The sequence below is a fragment of the Stenella coeruleoalba genome, assembly GCF_951394435.1.
Source record: "Stenella coeruleoalba genome assembly, chromosome: 14".
Lineage (NCBI taxonomy): Eukaryota > Metazoa > Chordata > Mammalia > Artiodactyla > Delphinidae > Stenella > Stenella coeruleoalba.
In genome coordinates this window covers 25,194,523-25,201,358 of record NC_137160.1, presented here as the reverse complement: position 1 = coordinate 25,201,358, position 6,836 = coordinate 25,194,523, and the positions used below count along the sequence as shown (strand labels likewise).

At 55.7% G+C, this 6,836-nt stretch overlaps 1 protein-coding gene across 4 annotated transcripts in view; it reads left to right on the top strand.

The window, feature by feature from the left end:
* Positions 1–3,809: 3,809 nt before the first annotated feature.
* Positions 3,810–6,836, top strand: part of CTIF (cap binding complex dependent translation initiation factor) — a 308,260-nt gene continuing 305,233 nt past the window's right edge. For 3 of the 4 annotated variants that reach the window (XM_079942099.1, XM_079942097.1, XM_079942100.1), the window contains exon 1: positions 3,810–3,959. The gene's annotated coding sequence lies outside the window, so the exon portion shown is untranslated. Of the gene's footprint in view, positions 3,960–4,973; positions 5,080–6,836 lie in introns of those variants that run through there. The other variant, XM_079942098.1, reaches the window with a different exon arrangement.

Sequence of the window (6,836 nt, the reverse complement as noted above, 5' to 3'; positions counted from 1 at the left end):
CACAGCAGCAGAGCGAAAACACTAGACTGATAACTTCCTTCCCTCTCTGGGGTCACTGGCCACCAAACTGATGCACGATGAACCCACTCTCTAGCTTCCACATAAAGACATGACTTGCGCGACGCCTCCCAGGCCAATGCTACAAAACTGGGATTTAGGTCACTGCTGACCTCCTCCCGATGGAAGTTATAAGTGGATCTAGTCTCACTTTCCTCCCGGAAGTCTTCTCTGACCATCCCAGCCTGCTAGGAACGCTTTGTTCATTTAACATCCCCCTCACGCAGAATAGCGCCCCATCAGTTCTTCTGTTATCTCATGGGTGCCAGCTCCTGAAGCAGGCCATTTCTCTGCCCCTGCACTCTGGTGGGCTCCCACCAGGCCTTCAATAAATGCACTGACTGATGGAGGAAAGACGGTCAGGAGTCAGAAGACGATATGGGAAGAAAAGAGAAATATTTCCTTTTGCTAGTGTCCTTTTTTTTCCTTTTCCTTTTTCTTTTTTTTTTTGGCTATACTGTGCAGCTTGCGGGATCTTAGTTCCCTGACCAGGGATCGAACCCAGGCCATGGCAGTGAAAGCACCAAGCCCTAACCACTGAACCGCCAGGGAATTCTCTCCTTTTGCTAGTATCTTAGGAAAGTATTGATTAGGAAAAGCAACTGCTTAAGACAGAGAGAAACAGTCTGGCTTTTCATTTCTAGGCTATGTGGTAACAAGTTAGGTAAAGGCAACTTTTAACAACTCAAATCTGCCTAATTAACCAATTCCAGTGCCGGTTTATTGACTCTGCAGCCAGCAGCTCCCCTGACCCAAGCTTGCAAGTGGGGCATAAGATCAACTGCAGGGAAGGAAGGCCACCACGTGAGGGACCAATGAAGCCCCAGGTCTCCCACACTGGGAAAGCCACAGTTTCCAGTCTGAGTGACCCACAGAGTCTTCCTCTCAAAGACCCCCATTCCAGCCTGAAATCCCCATCAGCAAAGGCCATTTCAGAAAGCTCTAGATAAGAGGACAAACATGTCATAGCTGGAGGAGAGAATGAAAAGATTATCTTATCATCCATTCATGAAGGGTGATTAGGCTGAAGGTAAAGCAGAGAGCCAGGCTCTGGGATGTGGAAAGCAGGAGGTAAGTGTTGCTAGGTGGGAAGAAGGAATGAGGGAGCCTGGGGACACCGTCCAGAGAAGGGGCTTTCGGTGCACACACAAGGGGGTCCTGGGGCAGCAGGGTGGGGAAGGGGAGAGCGTAACCACTTGTCAGCTGGGGAGGGTTAGGAGCGCTGAGCCTGCAGGAGGTGAGGACTAAAATCGGGTGAAGGTTCCTTGAAGACAACCCTAACCTACTTCACACATGAAGATGAGTCACCCTTAGGAATCCTCCCTGCAGCACCAGCTCTGCTGGCCTACCTGCAGAAAAAAAAAAAAAATTCAGGGATCACTCTTCTGGCCCAGAAAGACCCTGGGACAGGGAAAGGAATGACCATCACCAAGAGTTGCTGTGTGACGCGGAGCCAGTTTAAATGCATTTTCACCGTTGGTTCTCACAAGGCCAAGAAAGGTTGTTGAATAAGCCGCCCAAGTCACTCATTTGGAGGGTAAGTAAACAGCCCAAGGTCGCAGATCCAGGAAGTGTCATGCCTGGGATTCAAGCTGAGGGTTCAGGCTGAGCCTTGAGTCTGTGCTGTCACCACTGGCGCTGTCACTGCAGGCACAGCCCCCAAACAGAGGCACCTACTCTCCACAGATGTTTTGCACTCTGCAGGTTGCTCAGTCTTTCCTCACCTCCGGGCCGGATCCTGTTCTCACCTCTGGGGGTGTGATTTAAAGCAAAGGCAAAACCAAGACCCAGACAATTCCATTCTTGTTCCTTTGCAAGTAGTGTGCATATCACACCATGTGCAAAACAGCATTGACAACAAAAGGTAGGTAAATGGGAATCTGCTGAGTGGATAGACTCTGGGACTATTAGTCCATATTTCGTAAATCCAGGAAATCATCCAGATGTTAAAGCGCAAAAATAACTGCTGAGCCAGCGAGGCGTAAATGCGAAGAGGGACAAACCAGTAGGAAGAGTCAGGTGTGCTTAAACACGTTCCTTTGCCCGGGGGGACTGGGCCTGGCACCCAGACAACTGGCTGCTGGTAGCCACTCTGCCTCTTATGAATGCACAACTATGGGCCTGCTGCCTCCCTCTAGAAGGGAGGGGATGACACGCCTCCATGTCCTTTGGTACAAGAGTCAAAAGAGCTGCTCTACTGGATGTGACCGCGGGTGCTGCTCGGCTTTCCTTCCACCCCGGCTTGGCACACGCTGAGCTTCAAGTCAGGAAGACATGCTCTCCGCTCTGAAAGAAATCTCACCTCCCTCTTTCAAGGCCCACTGCAAGCCTCATCTCTGCTGAAAAGCCATCCCAGGCTCCTTCTGCCCTCTAGACACACACTTCATCCCTGACCCACCCGCATTTTGGGTCCTCCCTTCTGCCCTGTCAAATTGCTGGGACTTTCAGAATTTGCTCTCTTATCTCTCATCTCCAGCCTTTGTACCCTGTAGCCTTAGTCAGAGGCCTACCCCTCTCTTTGCCTTTGTTAAAAATGTTAATAATTCTTACCTAAAGTACTACCTCCTCCAAGAAGCCTTCCCTCATCCTCTCCTACCCCCATCCACCCTCCATCCTGGTTGGCTGCTCCTCCTGAGGGTTCCTTAGCACTTTGTGCCTATGTCTATGTTAAGTGTGGACTTATCCCCTATACTTTCACTGACTGTGGTCCTTACACTAGACTTTGACCTCCTTGAGGGTCTCACCTGTCTTGGCATTCCCAGACATGTCCCATCTGTGGAAAATGCTCACCAAATGTTATATGAATTAATAAATGATTTTCTTCGCAGTTATACCGAGTCACACAGTTCCTTCCATGAGTTTATAACCCCCTTGCTTGGAGGGTGTACAGCATCATATATTTCTCCAGAAGGCTTCTCTGTGCTAAGCTCAGTGCCTAGCACCTAGTAGGCACTTGGAAAACGCTGGTGATTTGGTTAAGTGATTACTGAATTATACATTGCATTGAATTCTCCCCGTCACCAAGTCCCCAGCCTTAGCCCTTAGCATGGCCAATGGAAAATTAATTGGTTGCAAAGTGCATATCTAATTACAACATCCCGCCCCTGCCACAGAGATGTTCAAATGTTAATTATAACATATGCATCTCAATAACAGACGTTAGCATTTAATACAGCGTTAATAACTGGACTTGGGCCGCCCAGTGCGTACACAAAGCTCCCTTTTATCTGCCATTAGGACGGACTTAGCACTTAAAGCAAGGAAGTCCTCATCCTTAAAGCCGTCCTGTCCCTAAAATCAAATGTTTCCCTCCAAGCCTGGATCTCGCCTAAGCCCCCAATTCTCCCCACGCGGAGGTCCCCACCCAGGGCTGCGCCAGCACGTGGCGGGGAGGGGAACGGGCGTTGGGCGTTGGGCGTTGGGTTTCGGCGTGGCCAGACAGGCTGTCTCTGCTGCTCAGGCACATCCCCGGCGTCCCGGCGGCGCCCCGTTCTCCAGGGCGCGCCATCCCGGTAAAGAAAGGCGAACTACATTACCCATCAGGCCTCCCGCCGCCCTCTTTCCTTTCAAGTCGTTGCACGTGGCCGGAGGGGAGGGCGGGGCCTGGACGTCACTCTCCTACATTCTCTTTCCCTGTGTCAGAGCGGGGATCTTTTTTTTTTTTTTTTCGTTCCTCTACTCCCTCTCCCCCACCCGCCCCTCCCTCCCTCTTTCCCTCCCCTCCCTCCCTCCCCTGTCGCCTGGGTTTGTGCGCTGGGGCGCCGGAGCCCCTCCGCAGCCGGGACGCGCGGAACTCGAGGCTGGAGTCGGCTCTCCCGAGCCTCCTCCCTCCCTTCTCCTTTCCTGCCCCCTTCCCCCACCCCCCGACTAGGGCTCGGAGCGGCGACCAGAGGAACCCCGAGGTGAGCATCCCCCCGTCCGCCCCCCTCTTTTAGTCATCTCTGATTGCCTATCGATTCGGGGACCCGCGAGGAGGGCTGCGTGACGTGCGCGTGCTTATAGATAAATCCGGGAAAACCGACCCAAACAATTAGCCCCCTTCCCCCCTCCCTGCGCCCGGGGCAGCCAGGAGTCGGCGCGCATCCACCTTCCCCGCCTCTGTCGAGGACCGCACTCCACGATCTCTCCCCCTCCCGAGGTTTGCCCCTTCCCTGCCGGGTTCTCCGCCAGTAGGGGAGCCGTATCTCTGGAGCTCCAGTGAGGAGGGGGGGGGGGTTCTTGGGGGGCGCACGGCTGGAGCCCGGCTCGCGTTGGAGCCGCTTGGTGTAGCCGCTGTCATGTGCCAGATTCCGACCCGGGGGGAGGAAGAGAGCGAGCTTGATTCCTCTCTTTTGTTTTGAAGCCCGCATTTGCTGCATCAAGCAGTTGGTTTAGTACCGGCCAAACTTGCAGCTGTTCTGGCCGTGCTCCACTGAGGTAGGGTGGCGGCTCCCGGAGGGACCCCGAGAGAGTATCTCCACGCCGCCCCTCCCTCCTCTGGTGACTGATTGTGTCTGTGGCGGCCGCGTGTGTGTGTGCGCGCCCGTCCCCGCGGGCGCGGGGATGTCTGTCGTCTAGACAGGCTGCACCCTCCCTCCGTCCACGGTGAGCCTGCGGGCCGCGGGGGGCGCGGGGGACGGGAGCAGAGGAGGAACCCGAATCAGTAGATCCACTGAGGTCGCGGCTTTGGACATGCCCCACGGCGGTGATTCTGTTGGCTTTAAAAATATATATTATTATTATTCATTCCTGTCGCCGCGGTGTAATTGGGCCTGGGGAACAGATCTGTCCGGCGGAGCCGGGGTTAAGTTGACAGGCTCTGAAAAGCCAGCTCGCGGTGGCTGGTGACCCGGGTTCCGGCTCGGGTCCTTCAGCGAGCAGGTGACTGTCCCGGACGCCTGCCGTGGTGGGGGTGTGGGGGTGGGCGGCGGGCAGGGGGAGCGGTGGCTTGTCTGCGGCGGAGCTGTGCTGCACCTGAGGGCCGGATGCTGGAGCCTGGGTGCATCTGAGGGAGGCGTCCCGGGGACCGCGCATCTGAGTTGGGTACGTCTCTCCATTGACGTTAAATGACAGTCGGGAGTCTGAGGCCCTCCTGTGGGCGGCGTTGGCTGTTTGGTTTCGTGGAGTTTTTAGGGTTGGGGTTTGGGGGCAGGTGTGAGCAGAGAGGGGGTTGCGGCGTGTAAAGGGGAGGGGTGGCTGGCGGCGCGGTGTGCATTCCCACCCGGGGGGTGAGGCGTCGCCTCCCGCGCCCAGCTGTTTGTGTGTGTACACACCGCTCTGGCGTGTGTGGGGGGGCGGGGACCGCAGACCGCGGCGTCGTGGGGACGCGCTTGGGCCCAGATCGCTCGGGGTATCGGTCCCGCCAGGGCTCGTAGTGGTGTGTGTGTCCGCGCTCGCGCCTGGGTTACTTGGAGAGGGGAGTCGTGCGGCTGGGGGCCCGGGGAGACCCTGGGGTTGCGTAACCCTCCCTTCGCGTCCCGACGCCCGCCTGATCCGGCAGACTGTCCACCTACTCGGTGGCGCCGGGGGCTGGTCTGGCTGGGCCTGGAGGAGCCGCGGGCGCTCGCGCGTTGCCCCCCCACGCCCCTCGGTTGACCCTCGGCCGGGGGCGCTCTGTGGGTGCTCGTGCCCGCGCCTGCTGCCGCCTTCGCAAATCCTGGAGAGAATCAGCGCGCTCTGCGCACCCGCTCCCAATTTTTCGACCTGGAGACAGTGGGGGCCAAAGGCTGTCCGGCCTGACCGGCCCCGGGCCCAGCCCCGCGCTGCCTCCTGCGCCGCTGCCGGGTGCCCAGCCGGCCGCATGCCCTTGCCGGCTCTGTCCGCTCGGCGCTGGGTCTCTGCGGCCGGAGATTATCTCCCAGGCTAGGGGCCCGCGCGCAAAGGGAGGAAGCCGCTGGAGCTGCGGGCTCCGCGGCGGCTGGAGGCTTCCGATGGCGAAAGTGACACAGCACGAGCGCCGCTGACCGCCCGAGCTGGAGGAGAGAGGAAGGAGCCGCCCAGAGGGCGGGGAGGGGCCGCAGGCTGTCCGGCCTGTTTCCTCCTGTCCAGCTCCGGGTCTGGGCCGTAAACCTCAGGGATCCCGGTATGAGCATGCTGGGACCGCGCGAGAAAATTGCCTGGCGTGCGAGAAAACCCAATCATAGTGGAACAGAACGCACCGAGCAGACGTTAGAAGATGTCCAGTCCCTCACAGGATACACTCCCTTAGAGTATTTGAAACAGGATTCGATTTACACACAGATCAACTCATCTGCTGTGTCAAGTGTCTGTCCTGGATAATGTGCGCTTGGAGCAGTAATTTTGTAACGCATTCTGGGATACGGTGTCATCAGTGATTAAGAGATTGCTAGAATAGCAATATGTTTGTATGACTTTACTGGGCAGTCCCCCACCGCATCGTTGCATTTATTAAGAGGGTCCCATGAGGTAGGGGGATATTAACCCCATTTTACAGACTAGCACATTGAGGCTCAAAAACTGACGTGACTTGCCTGAGGCGTTTCTGTGATTTCACTTCTCAGACTATGGCTTTTAATTAAATAGTGACCACCTTAAAGTGTAGGTCTTGGCACCTCAGGAAATACTGAACCCAAGAAAGGGAGTAAATTATGCTATTTATTCTTTGTCAGAAAACACTTGGTTTGCTACCAGTCCTAATGAGAATAAGTATTAAAAAACGGAAGTCTGCATTGCTGTTGTTATCACTCATCTGATAATTTACTGCTGGTGAATGATGGTCAGCTTTGATACATGCAGTATGTATACCTGCATGTAATAAATACATATGCATACATGTTTCT